The 14,904-nt window shown below is 41.2% G+C and overlaps 1 protein-coding gene across 26 annotated transcripts in view; it reads right to left on the bottom strand.

Moving 5' to 3' along the window:
* ATXN1 (ataxin 1) overlaps positions 1-14,904 on the bottom strand; it is a 426,916-nt gene that overhangs the window by 151,538 nt on the left and 260,474 nt on the right. The gene's annotated exons all lie outside the window — the stretch shown is intronic.

Genomic DNA, 14,904 nt, shown 5'->3' with positions numbered 1-14,904 from the left:
AATCAGAAAATTACTAGAGCTAATCAGTGAATTTAGCAAGGTTGCAGGATACAAAACTAATACACAGAAATCACTTACATTTCTATATACTAACAATGAAAAATCAGAAAGAGAAATTAAGGAATAAATCCCATTTACCATTGCAACAAAAAGAATTAAATATCTAGGAATAAACTTACCTAAAGAGACCAAAGACCTGTACACAGAAAATTGTAAGACACTAATGAAAGAAATCAATGATGACATAAAACAGATGGAGAGATATCCATGTTCCTGGGTAGGAAGAATCAATATTGTGAAAATGACTATACTACCAAATGCTATCTACAGATTCAATGCAACCTCTATCAAATTACCAATGACATTTTTCACAGAACTACAACAAAAAATTTCACAGTTCATATGGAAACACAGAAGACCCTGAATAGCCAAAGCAGTCTTGAGAAAGAAGAATGGAGCTGGAGGAATCAACCTTTCTGACTTCAGATTATACTACAAAGCTACAGTCATCAAGACAGTATGGTACTGGCACAAAAACAGAAATATAGACCAATGGAACAAGACAGAAAGCCCAGAAATAAACCCAGGCACATATGGGTACCTTATTTTTGACAAAGGAGGAAAGAATATACAATTAATTTTGGAAATTAATCCTTTGTCAGTTGTTTCACTTGCTATTATTTTCTCCTATTCTGAGGGTTGTCTTTTTACCTTGCTTATAGTTTCCTTTGCTGTGCAAAAGCTGTACAAAATTAAACCTCTTCAATATTGAAGCCTCTTCAATAAATGGTGCTGGGAACACTGGGCAGCCACATGTAAAAGAATGAAATTAGAATACTTCCTAACACCACACACAAAGATAAACTCAAAATGGATTAAAGTCCTAAACGTAAGACCAGAAACTATAAAACTCTTAGAGGAAAAAATAGGCAGAACACTCGATGACATAAATCAAAGCAAGATCCTCTATGACCCACCTCCTAGAGTAACGGAAATAAAAACAAAAGTAAACAAACGGGACGTGATTAAACTTAAACGCTTTTGCACAGCAAAGGAAACTATAAGCAAGCTGAAAAGACAACCCTCAGAATGGGAGAAAATAATATCAAATGAAACAACTGACAAAGGATTAATCTCCAAAATATACAAGCATCTCATATAACTCAATACCAGAAAAACAAACAACCCAATCAAAAAGTGGGAAAAAGACCAAAACAGACATTTCTCCAAAGAAGACATACAGATGGCTAACAAACACATGAAAAGATGCTCAACATCGCTCATTATTAGAGAAATGCAAATCAAAACTACAATGAGATATCACCACACACCAGTCAGAATGGCCATCATCAAAAAGTCTACAAACAATAAATGCTGGAGACGGTGAGGAGAAAAGGGAACACTCTTGCACTGTTGATGGGAATGCAAATTGACACAGCCACTCTGGAAGACAGTATGGAGATTCCTTAAAAAACTAGGAATAAAACTACCATATGACCCAGCAATCCCACTCCTAGGCATATACCCTGAGGAAACCAAAATTGAAAAGACAGGTGTATCCCATTGTTCATTGCAGCACAATTTACAATAGCTAGAACATGGAAGCAACCTAGATGTCCATCGACAGATGAATGGATAAAGAAGCTGTGGTACATATACACAATGTAATGTTACTCGGCCATAAAAGGAACACATTTGAGTCAGTTCTGATGAGGTGGATGAACCTAGAACCTATTATACAAAGTGAAGTGAGTCAGAAAGAAAGATAAATATCATATTCTAACACATATATATGGAATCTAGAAAAATGTACTAAAGAATTTATTTTCAGGGCAGCAATGGAGAAAAAGACAGAGGATAGACTTTATGGACATGCAGAGAGGGGAGGAGAGGGTCAGATGTATGGCAAGAGGAACATGGAAACTTAAATTGCCATATGTAAAACAGACAGACAATGGGAATTTGCTGTATGGTTCAAGAAACTCAAAAAGGGGCATTGTATCAATCTAGAGGGGTGCCATGGGGCGGGAGATGGGAGGGAGGTTCAAAAGGGAGGGGACATATGTATACCTATGGCTGATTCATGTTGAGGTTTGACAGAAAACAACAAAATTCTGTAAAGCAATTATCCTTAAATAAAAAATAAAAAAGAAAAGAAATGAGGATCTAAAAAAGAAAAAAAAGAAGTGGCACGTGGAGGCCCTTCTGGGAAAGGGCTGGGTGATTTTTGTTTGTTTGCTGCTTTTAAAGAAAAGACCTGAGTTTACTCTCAGTATCTCATTAATTATTTCTTGAATCTAGATTTCTTGCCCCACCCTCCCCCCCCCCCCCCCTCCACCTCAACCGCCCTTCTGTAAGACAGGGCCAGGAGCAACTTCTCCTAGGCCAATATTATTCAAGGTATTTTGACGTGTGTACTTTTGCAGAGAGTGACGTACGAGAGTGGCTTTGGGGATGACAAGAAATAGAAGTTAAATACTACTCTAGAATCTTGTTTGCTTCCCAAATAAATCATTCACAAGTACCAGCCATGTTTTCCTTTCAAAGTCATAAGTGCACACTGAACAAAAATTGGAATCCCAGCATTAGCGTGGTTGGTAAAGAATATTTTTGAGGGAAAAATGTGATCTCTTATCTTAAAAAAAAAAGGCAAGAACGAATAATACCAAATCTTAGGTTTGGAACTGGCAAAACACTGACAAGCAGACCTTTAAAGAAGTAAAAAATTGGAGAGAAAAAAGTGAGGATTAAAGAGAGAAAGGAGGTGTCTTCTATGAAAATACTTAACCATGACTTTTATAGTGAATTCAGTTTACAAAGTGCTTTCTTTCTTCTAAAATAGAGGTTGTAATTGACATAAAACATTGAATTAGTTTCACGTGTACAAAGTGCTTTCTTATTCATTCATTCACGGGACACATTTTTTACTTGGAGCTTACTATACCCAACAGGTTCTTTGTTCACAACAGTGAACAAAACAGACAAAGGACCAGGCCTTTAAGGACCTCATTGCCTCAAGCAGAACAGATGTTAAAAAATCAGAGTATGTTATTTTTAACATATGCATAAAATTTAAAAATCAGATAGACATCAAGAAGGACAAATAAACACTGCAATTTGCAATCACCCTACAACGGGTTATGTCACTTAGAAGGAGGATCTGTCTTACAAAAACAACATTTAAACAGGGAAGAAAAAGATGAGCAAGAATTACCCGGCATCACATTTCTAGGCAGAGGAAACAGCCTCTGCATTATGCGATCTCACTAGACCTGTACTATTAGGTTCTGTTATTTCATCCTTTTCCCCCCTGGCTATTTCAAATGAGTCTCCTTGATCAAAAGATGATCAACAGAACCATTGTCAATACCTTGAAACAGGAAACGATTCTTCTTTTCAACTATTGGGCCATCAGAGCAACAAACGCTAGCAATTTTTGCTAGGGGAACATCATTCAGTACAGATATCATACTTAATGTGGATTCCTAAGGCATCATAAATAACCCCATTATCACAATGAAGTAAAGTGAAGCTCCCTCTTCATACCCACATGCCACAGCTGGAGTTAAGAAACTACCCCGCAAAGGGCTAAAATCAGATCACATTACATGTAAACTTCTTAAAACAAAACAAAACACTTCTGACTACCTTCTATTAGGTTCCAAACTGGCTGGCTTCCTCTTGACTATTACAACGTCTTTATTATTTCTTTCCTGGACTGAAATGGCATTTTTGCCCACTTTCTAGAGTGTCTGAGTGCCTTCTCTTTTGGTTCTCGGTTTGGTATCTGTTTATTTACCCAGGTAAGCAGCATGGTTTATAGAAATAAAAAGCCTCGGAAATACTGTGTCCATCTGAACTGTCTTCTTGTTCCCTACCATCCCAGAACTGCATGGTGTATAAAAATAAAAAGCCTCAGAAATATTGTGTTTATCTGAACTGTTTTCTTGTTCCCTACCATCGCAGAACTGGTACTGCTTAATTTTTTCACTAAGGAAAATCAGTAATTTGCTTTCTTCATCTACACAATGAAGGTATCCTCAGACAGGCTCATTCATGTTCTTCCATGAATGGAGTAAGTTTGAAAGTCTGTTTGAAACGAGTAAGTCAAACTTCTGTTTGAGTCTCTTTTCACTAAAGACACCAGATAAAATGTAGTATCTCCTACACATTTGGTTTTTCCTATAAACCCAAATATCAACATTCTCTCAAGTTCAAAGTCATGAAATATAAACCTTTACTTTGACTCAGTAGTTCTGACAAGCTTTCACAGATTCGGGAAGAAAACAATGAGCAAGAAGAAAAAGTTGCCAAGTTGTCTAAAACTCTGCCATGAGACCTGGGAAATTATGCCAGGCTGACAGTTTCATCCTCTGTCCAGAGATGAAAATGACACAATGTCAATTTCTCCTCCTCCTGACTGCCCACAGCACTTACAGCCTCTACCGCGGGTTCTCTTCAATTCAGCACTTTGGTATATTGTCTTTTTATAGTCCAGTGGATTGATTTAAGTCTTGAAAGGCTCAAAAAGTTTATAAGCTCCTCGATGAAAGAAACCTTGCCATGCCCTTCTTCTGCAGCCTCCTAGGAGTGTCGAGAAGAGCCTGAATTTAAATTAAACAATCCATATCCAAAACCGGTTCTACGACTTCATCCTTACGCCAAAGGAAGCACCACTCTCAGCTATAATGTCAACCCTTCTCACTCTGTCCTCCAGGGAGGGACTTGGGAGGTCCTCTGTGCCTGTCATCAAAATGAAAGCACTGCGTGAACCTGAGAACAATTAAATTATAACGTACCCTTCTCTCTTCTATTCAAGTCTATTCTATTTTTAGTCACTAATGGCTTTTGAACAGTTGCCATCGCCTTTCAAGACCTGCAGTCCCCTCCCCCACCACCAGGAGCCTTTATCCTCGATTTTCCTAGCTTCTCAAAAGCCATCGTTATGGAAACCCTCGTGGTATATGAAGGAGAGATGAGCACGCTCTGAGGCAGTGGTTCTCAGACTTGAAGTGCTATCAGAAACACCCGGAGAGCTTGTGAAACTGTGTCTCTGGGTCCCACTCCCCAAATTTCTGATCCAGTAGGTCTGGGGTGAGGCCAGAGAACCTGCACGTTTACCAAGTTCCCAGGTAATGTTAATGCTGCTGGTCCAAGGACCAGGCTTTGAGAATCACTACTCTAAGCCTAAGTCTTTCTGTCAATTACATAGCCGGACAGAGACTAAGGATTGGTTTAGTATCACTATAAGATGATTACGTTGGAAGGAATGATACCTGTTTATTCCACAGAAGTGACAAATGACCAAACCACCCCAAAATCCCATACCACTTTAAAATCTGGGAAAATTTTGGGGGCTCTTTGTCTCCTACTGGCTCAGGTCCTGTTGGGGTCAATTCTGCCCTGTCTCTCCTTCAGTCTTCTCTCTACCAAAAACTTCTTCACAGCTTACAAACCCACTCAATCATCCCCAGACTCTGATACATTTCCAAATGGCTGTCACTTCTCCCCTATTCACCATAAAACATGTTAAAGTGTAGTATAAATTCCACACTGTATTTCATCAGGTACCTCTTAAACCTGTAGAGTTTGATTTCAACACTTTAAAAAGTAAACTTCTCTTTTAAAGGTCAGGAATGTTTTCCTGTCTTCTAAATGTAGTGGCCTTTTCCTGATTGACTTTCTTATAATGCTTGATAAAGGAGTTCCGTAAAATTTCATTTTATTTAGGACTATAACTTTTCCTAAACAGCAATCTTTCTAGAACACGACCTTTACCTCACTTTCTTTGTTATTTGGGCTTGGTCAACCTCATGCCTTGGGTCCAGAGATGCTATGCTATGCTATGCTAAGTCACTTCAGTCGTGTCCGACTCTGTGCAACCCCATAGACGGCAGCCCACCAGGCTCCCCTGTCCTTGAGATCCAGGCAAGAGCACTGGAGTGGGTTGCCATTTCCTCCTCCAATGCATGAAAATGAAAAGTGAAAGTGAAGTTGCTCAGTCGTGTCCGACTCTTAGCGACCCCATGGACTGCAGCCTACCAGGCTCCTCCATCCGTGGGATTTTCCAGGCAAGAGTACTGGAGTGGGGTGCCATTGCCTTCTCCGGGGTCCAGAGATGGGCATATGCAAACTATCATATACAAGATAAACAACAAGGTTCTATTGTATAGCACAGGGAACTATATTCAATATCCTGTGATAAATCATAATGGGAAAGAATATTAAAAAGAATATACATATATGTACAACTGAGTCACTTTGCCATACAGCAGAAAATTACAACACTGTGACTCAACTATGGGCATCCCTGATAGCTCAGTTAAGAATCCACCTGCAATGCAGGAGACCCCAGTTCGATTCCTGGGTTGAGAAGATCTGCTGGAGAAGGGATAGGCTACCCACTCCAGTATTCTTGGGCTTCTCTGATAGCTCAGTTGGTAAAGAATCCACCTGCAATGCAGGAGACCTGGGTTCGATTCCTAGGTTGGGAAGATCCCCTGGAGAAGGGAAAGGCTGCTCACTCCAGTATTCTGGCCTGGAATATGTATATAAAAAGAATGTACATATATGTACAACTGAGTCACTTTGCCATACAGCAGAAAATTAACACTGTGAATCAACTATACTTTAATAAATTTTAAATAAATAAAAAGACAGGCATGTGATCTAGGCTTGGAGAATCAGAATACATATCCCTCTTGTGATGACGACTGGATCTAGGTAGGGATGGGCATGAACCAAAGGCCCTCTCTGACTGACTGGAACTAAGAGGAATCAGGAAACATGGTCTACTCACAGAGCTGTTTTTACCACCAGTGAAGCCCACATGAGGATGAAGCTCTGCAGTATGGAACGAGGTTGAAAGCCAGGACGTCTGAGTCCTGGTGATAGTGAGTTACCTTGGATGTGGCCACGCCAAAAGTCAGATCCATCCCTGGATGTTTTAGTTGTGCTGTGACAGACAAAATTCAAAAGTAGCCCTCAAGACTGCCTGGCCCCCTAGTGCACATGTACCCTCTCCTAGTTATTTAATCAAACACAATCTGGGTGGTGCTGCTGTGAAGGATTTTGCAAATAAAATTAAGGCCCTAAATCAACTGACCTTAAAACAGAAAGCCCGTCCTTGGTGGGCCTGACCTAATCAGGAGAGCCCTTCAAAAGAACAGGCTCTTCCAGCAATGAGATTCAAACCACGAAAGATCACACTGAGGGAGAGACGGAAACTTCGTGTGGCAAGAACTCGAGATGAACACCAGGAGCCAAGTGTGATGCTCATCCCATCACCAGCATTAGAGTGAGGGTCTCAGTCTTACAACCTGCAAGTGAGAATCCAAGGCATACCTACCAAGACCCACTCAAGTCCTACTTCTTCCATCACTTTTTCCTTTACATCCTCCTGTGCTACAACTTTCTCCATCAGAAGTATTTTTTGTTTGGTTTTGGAGAACTCCTATGGTTTTGATTTCTTTTCCTGAGGATACTAGCCATTTTATTCTTTATCCTCAAACAGGCACCACTTCTCTAGACAGATTGTAGTGAACTCTAAGAAGGTGGGTAGGCTAATGCCTTTGCCAATGGTAAGCCTTTGACACATACTGGGTGACTTAACTGAGAATGTGGCATTTTTCTTTTCCTCTGACATGTCCTCAAGTCTCCTCACTCTGTGAGCTCCTTTCTGGTTGACTTGGAGAAAAGTCACGACATGAACCAATATGGAAACTGCTCTGTCAATCAACCACAGAGCCTCTTTTTCCAACTCAGGACTAAAGGCTGACTCTCTTGGTATTTTCATCCTGAAGGAAGAAGAGGAACAGCTACTGACTACAGAGTTCAGAAATGCCTCTTCTGGGTAAGCTCAGACTAGCAGGTCCAGAGTTTCTGTCTGCACCCTGCTCACAAAGGAGCATCTATGGCGGTCGTGGGGGGCCCCCAATGCTCCCCTTCCCCAGGGACGGCAACAGAACTTCCCCGAGAGTATAGGCGTCCAGTCAGATTTCAAGTAGAACTACAGGGAGTTGATTGTAGCTCAAACCTAGGGTATTCTGAAGAATATGACTCATTCATCACATCATGCCATCCTTTTCAATCAACCAATCAATAATTTGTTTGACTTATCCATTGTAAAATCCTTTTCCAAACTGGCAGTCCATGAATATCTAGCAGGCAATATCTTGTGGACAATCTCCCTGATATTATCTGGCTGGTGCTTAGGTAATGAAAACTAAAATTAGCATCCACCAAAAGGACACATAATCAGAGAGAGAAACATGCTGGGAAAAAACTCACGATGAAACTTAGAAAAGAGCCAAAAAACTCATCTTGATCCATGCCACTGTTTCCTAGGATTAGCACAGCTTATCACAAAAGGTAAGGCTCTATCCACACACATACAGACCTGGCAGGTGTCTGTATTTGTATGCTGGTTATATCTCCGTACTGTTATAAAGCAAAGTTTATTGAGACATACAATTATGCATCCAGAGAAACGTATGTCTGCATATCAAGAAGTAAAGGCAAAAAAATATGAGAAATACATAATCTTCACTGAACAGCCGTAGAATGATGTCTCGAGGAAATTACGATTTTAAAGATCAAGATGGCATGTGCTCCTTATTGACAATTCCTCCCCAACCTTATTTGTCTAATACTCTGCTTTCAAAGGGGGTTGCTAAGACCCAACAGAAGGCACTGTGGCCCAGGAGACAGAACAATCTAGATGAAGACACTTAAAGACCATACTACAGCTCTGCACCCCCTGGGTTGCAGGTCCCTTTCAGGCTGCCAAGAGTCATCACACACCTTCTCCCAGGAGGAGGGTTCTATTCACACCTGCTGGAGAAGGTCAGTGAGAAGTCTGGATGCATGCTGCAAAAGTGCCTGATAAAAATGGCAAAGGCAGGGACAGAACCTGTTTCATGTCTTGATCACTTATAACCATTTATAAACCATGGGCTTCCCTGGTAGCTTAACTGGTAAAGAATCTGCAAGCAACGCAGGAGACCCCAGCTAGATTCCTGGGTCAGGAAGATCCACTGGAGAAGGAATAGGCTACCCACTCCAGTATTCCTGGGCTTCCCTTGTGGCTCAGCTGGTAAAGAATCTGCCTGCAATAAGGGAGACCTGGGTTTGATCCCTGGGTTGGGAAGATCCTCTGGAAAAGGGAAAGGCTACCCACTCCAGTATTCTGGCCTGGAGAATTCCTTGGACTGTATAGTCCATGGGGTTGCAAAGAGTCAGACATGACTGAGCAACTTTCACCTTCACTTTTTTCAGAAACTATGAGCTGTTATGGTCCCTGAGTAGCTATTGTGAAGAGTTCCCCCTGGCTTTACATTTCTTTCTGTTTCTGCTCTATTTTAATAACAAATATTATTTAATAAATATTAATATTTAATAACAAATTCTCTCCTTTTAAATAACAAAATCAGTAAAAATCTCAAGAAAAAAAATTCCAAGATGTTGCTCTCATTCTCTTCTCACCATAACATTAAGAGTAGTAAGATAGTACTGTCAACTATTTTATCTGGCCTGACTTCTAAAAACACCAAATGGTAAGTCATAGTAAAATGACAAGACAGAATTTGCATACACTCTCCAGCCCCATCCTTTAGGACAGAAACAAGGAACAGAATTCACCACAGGTATTAAAATTTTAGAAGCACCCTATCAAAGCCATGACTTCCTTTTCATTTAATTTCATTTAATGAAATGTTTTTACGCAAAAGCAAAGTTCCAACTAGGACCTCCAACCATGCTTTGGATACACGTCTACATGTGGCTGAGTCCCTTCATTGTATTTGTTAATAGGCTATACCTCAATATAGAATAAAAAGTAAAAAATAAACCAATAAAAGTTGTGGTATTGTTACATGATTAAAGGCTATTCAAAGACTTTTTTTGTGAAACAGAATTATTTCCCCAAATTCAAAATCAGCAAGTTTAACTATCCAACTTTGCATAATGTTTGGATCAATAGGATTTCCATAATTACATTAAAATCAACCTCCTTTGCCTACTTTTTGTCCATTTTCTTAAATTAAAAGCCAAGAGATACAATGACTATATATTAACCTCTTTTTTCCACAAGTCTCTGATGCAATCAGAACAGAGGTACTTCTTGACAAAGACGCTGTTGAAAACCTCTTCTTTGGGAGGAAGCTTAATAAAACTATGCTAGCTTAAAACTGAGATTTCAGTGGTTTCATCTGAGACACCATGGAACAGAAATGCCACTTGGCATTAAATCTGGGGATTACCTGTTGAAACACCCAAGGCTGGTAGACTTTGATGTGGGTTACTTGGTGCCAAGAAAGTACCAATAAACACAATTATCCTTTTCTTTTTATTAACATGGAGTTGAAGATTTGATACGGGATTTGGAGGAAAGATCTGTTGCGTGGAAGGTAGGAAAAAGCATGCACACACAGACACATGCCTGCTTCAACTAGTTACGAGTAATGTTGTATAACAAAGTACCTCCTATGCTGTAACTGGGAAGGACCTTTGTATTTTTTTAAAACACTTTTCATTTTGTATTGGGGTATAGCTGATTAGCAATGCTGTGATAGTTTCAGGTGGACAGCAAAGGGATTCAGCCGTACATACATACATATATATATATATGTATCTACTCTCTTCCAAACTCCCCTCCCATCCAGGTTTTCATATAACAAGGAACAGAGTTCCCTGTGTTATACAGGAGGTCTTTGTTGGTTATCCATTTTAAATACAGCAGTGTATATAGGTCCATTCCAAACTCCCTAACTATCCCTTCCCTCCATCCTTCCCCCTTCCCTGCCAACCATAAGTTTATTCTCTAAATGAATCTGTTTCTGTTGTGTAAATAAGTACATTTGTATCATGTCTTTTTAGAGTCCACGTATAACTGAGGCCATATGATGTTTCCCCTTCTCTGTCTGACTTACTTCCATCAGAATGACAATCTCTAGGTCCATCCAGGAAGAACCTTTATGTTTTACTACAAGTAAATCACTAAAGATGTGTTGCCTATAAGCTTAAAATATACCTAATGGGCCACCCCAGAGAATCCTGCTTCCCAGGTAATGAGTATTTAGCTAAGATAACTTTTGTTTAGCTACATGAAACAGCCAGACCAGGTCCTCCTGTGAATGACTACAGAAAGCACAAAATTAACACCTCCCCTCCAGAGGCTGACCTAAACCAGGAAATGTTTGACTTTACTTCCTCCCTTTTTAGTGTAAAAGAAGTCTGAATTCTAACTCAGTCAAGATGCTTCTTTGGGACAGGAGTCCACCATCCTCTCCATCTGCCAGTTCTCTGAATATCAAAGTAACTACTCCTTTCCCCAACAACTCATGTCTGAATTTATTGGCCTGTTGCCTAGGGAGCACTAGGAGCTTGGACTCAGTGACAATTCCACTTGCTACAATGTCAAATAAAGGGCAACATCAACTATTCTTTTCTAAGCAACAGGACCCCAGCAACCCCAGCAAGATACAGCCACAGTTGGCTTTCAGAGTCCTATACCAGATGACCACATTTTATGAAAAACTACAAGGAATTTCCATATATAATGAGCATCTTAAAAGTGTCCTGCTGCTGCTGCTGCTAAGTCGCTTCAGCCGTGTCCGACTCTGTGCGACCCCATAGACGGCAACCCTCCAGGATCCCCCGTCCCTGGGATTCTCCAGGCAAGAACACTGGAGAGGGTTGCCATTTCCTTCTCCAATGCATGAAAGTGAAAAGTGAAAGTGAAGTTGCTCAGTCGTGTCTGACTCTTCATGACCCCATGGACTGCAGCCCACCAGGCTCCTCCATCCATGGGATTTTCCAGGCAGGAGTACTGGAGTGGGTTGCCACTGCCTCTCCAAAGTGTCCTACATCTCTTTAAAAACAAATACTTAAAACTCTTTAGAAGTAGCAACACCTGGGGACGTCCCTGGTGGTCCAGTGGCTAAGACTCTGGGCTCCCAGTGCAGGGAGGGTCCTGGGTTTGATCCCTGGCCTCGGAGAAGGCAATGGCACCCCACTCCAGTGTTCTTGCCTGGAGAATCCCAGGGACGGGGAGCCTGGTAGGCTGCCATCTATGGGGTCGCACAGAGTCGGACACGACTGAAGCGACTTAGCAGCAGCAGGGAACTAGATCCCACATGCCACAACTAAAGATCCCGCGTGTCATAACTAAGACCTGGCACGGCCAGATAAAATAAATAACAAATATTAAAAAATAAAGAATTAACAACACTTGGACACACGCCTCTGGAACCCACATGCTAGGGAGTGGTGCACCTCCACTCCTTCTAGAAGAAAAAGTAACATTCTCCCACCACCTTCATCTGCCAGGTTTATGGGTTTATCCTAATACCATGGCTCAGGGGATTCTCACACTTAGAACTCCTCACATATCAAAAGAGGAGAAAAATCTCTCGCTCCTTAATTGTTTTGTCGAATGAGCTCTCCGAAGTTCATTTTTGTTACCTTTTTCAGGCAAAATAAGAGGCCTTTTACAAAAATTCTATTGCTAAAACAATGGAATTCTCCTGGGAATGACTTCGTTATGGAAATGAAGTGACAGCTTCTTTTATCTAGCCAGGCAGAAAGTCTGCATTTATAAAAGGCATTCAGAGCACTCAAGTGCTGTGTGTGGGAGGACAGAAAATGCTATTTTTAATTCAGATCGCAGCATTCCTCCCATACAGGTCTTTCAGTATAATCAGAATCATAATAATACTGATCTAGAAAGGAAAAAAAAAAGAAAGATTCCCATTTCTGCTGACCCCAGCAGAAAAAGAATGTGGGGAGGGGAGGAAAGGGGGAGAAAGAAATTAGAAGAATGTTGAATACAGCTTCCTTCCACTTTTAGACCACTCTATAAGCTCTGAGATCAACCTCCAAGGCTATCAGAGCTATTATCTAGAATGAAAAGGACTTAAGCTCTGTGAGTAACAGCCTTAGATCTTCTCATATAAATTTACATTTTCCTACCTGTGACTTTCACTGTACTGAGCTTGCAGGAGTCACCAAGGGCCTGCCAGGAAAGGTTATGAGGGTTTTCCCATCTGTCCCTAAGAGCTTACATTCTGTGGCGATGCTGTGGGGGATGAGTCCATTGAAACCTAGTTTCCAGTTTTGGAAACTGGAAGGCCTCATGGGCAAAGCAGGAGGCACCCGAGCTGCCGGGTGGGGGTGAGCAGATGCAGAACTTCCCAGGTGGAGTGTGGAATCGGCAGAGGAACCTTGTACATGGCTGCTGTATTTCTACTGGCTCTGCTGGGGACCAGAGCTTGAGGAGTGATGAATGAGATCCTGGTAAGAAGTGAAGACCAGTGTTCTGGTCCCTGCAGAAGCTGACATTGGAGGGGGAAAAGTATAGGATGAGAGCGGAATTACAAAGGATAACTGATGGAAAAAGACCCTTCAGTAACAGCTAAGCTTGGGCTACCAGATTTGGGCTTCCCAGGTAGCTCAGTTGGTAAAGAAACTGCCTGTAAGGCAGAGACCTGGGTTCAATCCCTGAGTCAGGAAGATCCCCTGGAGATGGAAAAGCCAACCCACTCCAGTACTGTTGCCTGGGAAATTCCATGGACAGAGGAGCCTGGCGGGCTTCAGTTCATGAGGTCGGCCATGACCTAGCAACTAAACCATCACCACCACCAAGGTGTTGGTTTACAATCAAAAGTGCAAAATTGAAGAACAGATGGGGTCAGAGAGATAGTTTTTAACTGAGGTAAAATTCACATAATATTTGCAATTTTAATCATTTTTAAAGGGAACAATTCAGTGGTTTTTTACTACACTCATGCTGTTGTGCAACCATCACCATGATCTAATTCCGAAAGATTTTCATCACCCTCCAATAGCCATAAGGCAGTCACTCCCCATTCCCTCCTCCTCCCAGCCCCTGGCAACCACTGACTTGCTTTCTGTGTCTACAGATTTGCCTGTTCTGGATATCGCATCTAAACAGAATCAGACAATACGTGGCCTTTGGTGTCTGGCTTCTTTCACTGTGCGTAACATTTTGAGGATTCATCCATGTTGTTACATGGATCAGCACTAAATTCCTTTTTTGGCTAAATATTGGCTACACTGCATGTATATACCATATTTTGTTTACCCATTCATCAGTTGATGGACATTTGGGTTGTTTCCACTTTCTGGTCATTATGAAGAATGCTGCTATGAACATTCCCGTACATGTTTTTGTTTGAACGCCTGTTTTCAGTTCTCTTGGGTACATACCTAGAAGTGGCACTCCCGGGCCACGGTCATTCTGCAACCTTTTGAGAAACTGCCAAACTGTTTTCCATAGTGTCTACACAGTTTTAAAGTAGTGGATGAGGGTTCCAATCTCTCTATATCCTTGCCAATGTTTGTTATTTTCTTAACTTTTTATCATGGCCATCTTGATGGACAGCGGTATCTCATTGTGGTTTTTATTTGCATTTCTCTAGCCACTAAAGATGTTGGGCATCTTTTGAACATGCTTATTGATCATTTGTATTTCTTCTTTGGGGAAATGGGGCTGCCCTCATGGCTCAGACAATAAAGAATCTGCCTGCAATGTAGGAGATCCCAGTTTGATCCCTGGGTCGGGATGATCCCCTGGAGAAGGGAATGGCTACCCACTCTAGTATTCTTGCCTGAGAACCCCATGGACAGAGAAGCCTGCTGGGCTCCAGTCCACGGGGTCGCAAAGAGTCAGACACAACTGAGTGACTAACAGTTTTGCTTTTGGAGAAATGTCTATTCAAGTCCTTTGTCCATTTTGAAATTGAGTTGTGTTTTGGTTATGCAGTTCTAAGAGGTCTTGATCTATTCCAGAAACTAGACTTTGTTATCAAATACATGATTTGCAAGTATTTTCTCCCATTTGTGGGTTGTCTCTTGACTTTCTTCATAGTGTCCTTTGATTCACAT

Source organism: Bos indicus, chromosome 23 (assembly GCF_029378745.1).
Source record: "Bos indicus isolate NIAB-ARS_2022 breed Sahiwal x Tharparkar chromosome 23, NIAB-ARS_B.indTharparkar_mat_pri_1.0, whole genome shotgun sequence".
NCBI lineage: Eukaryota > Metazoa > Chordata > Mammalia > Artiodactyla > Bovidae > Bos > Bos indicus.
The sequence above is the reverse complement of the archived record's forward strand: the minus strand, read 5'-3'. Positions and strand labels throughout refer to the sequence as shown.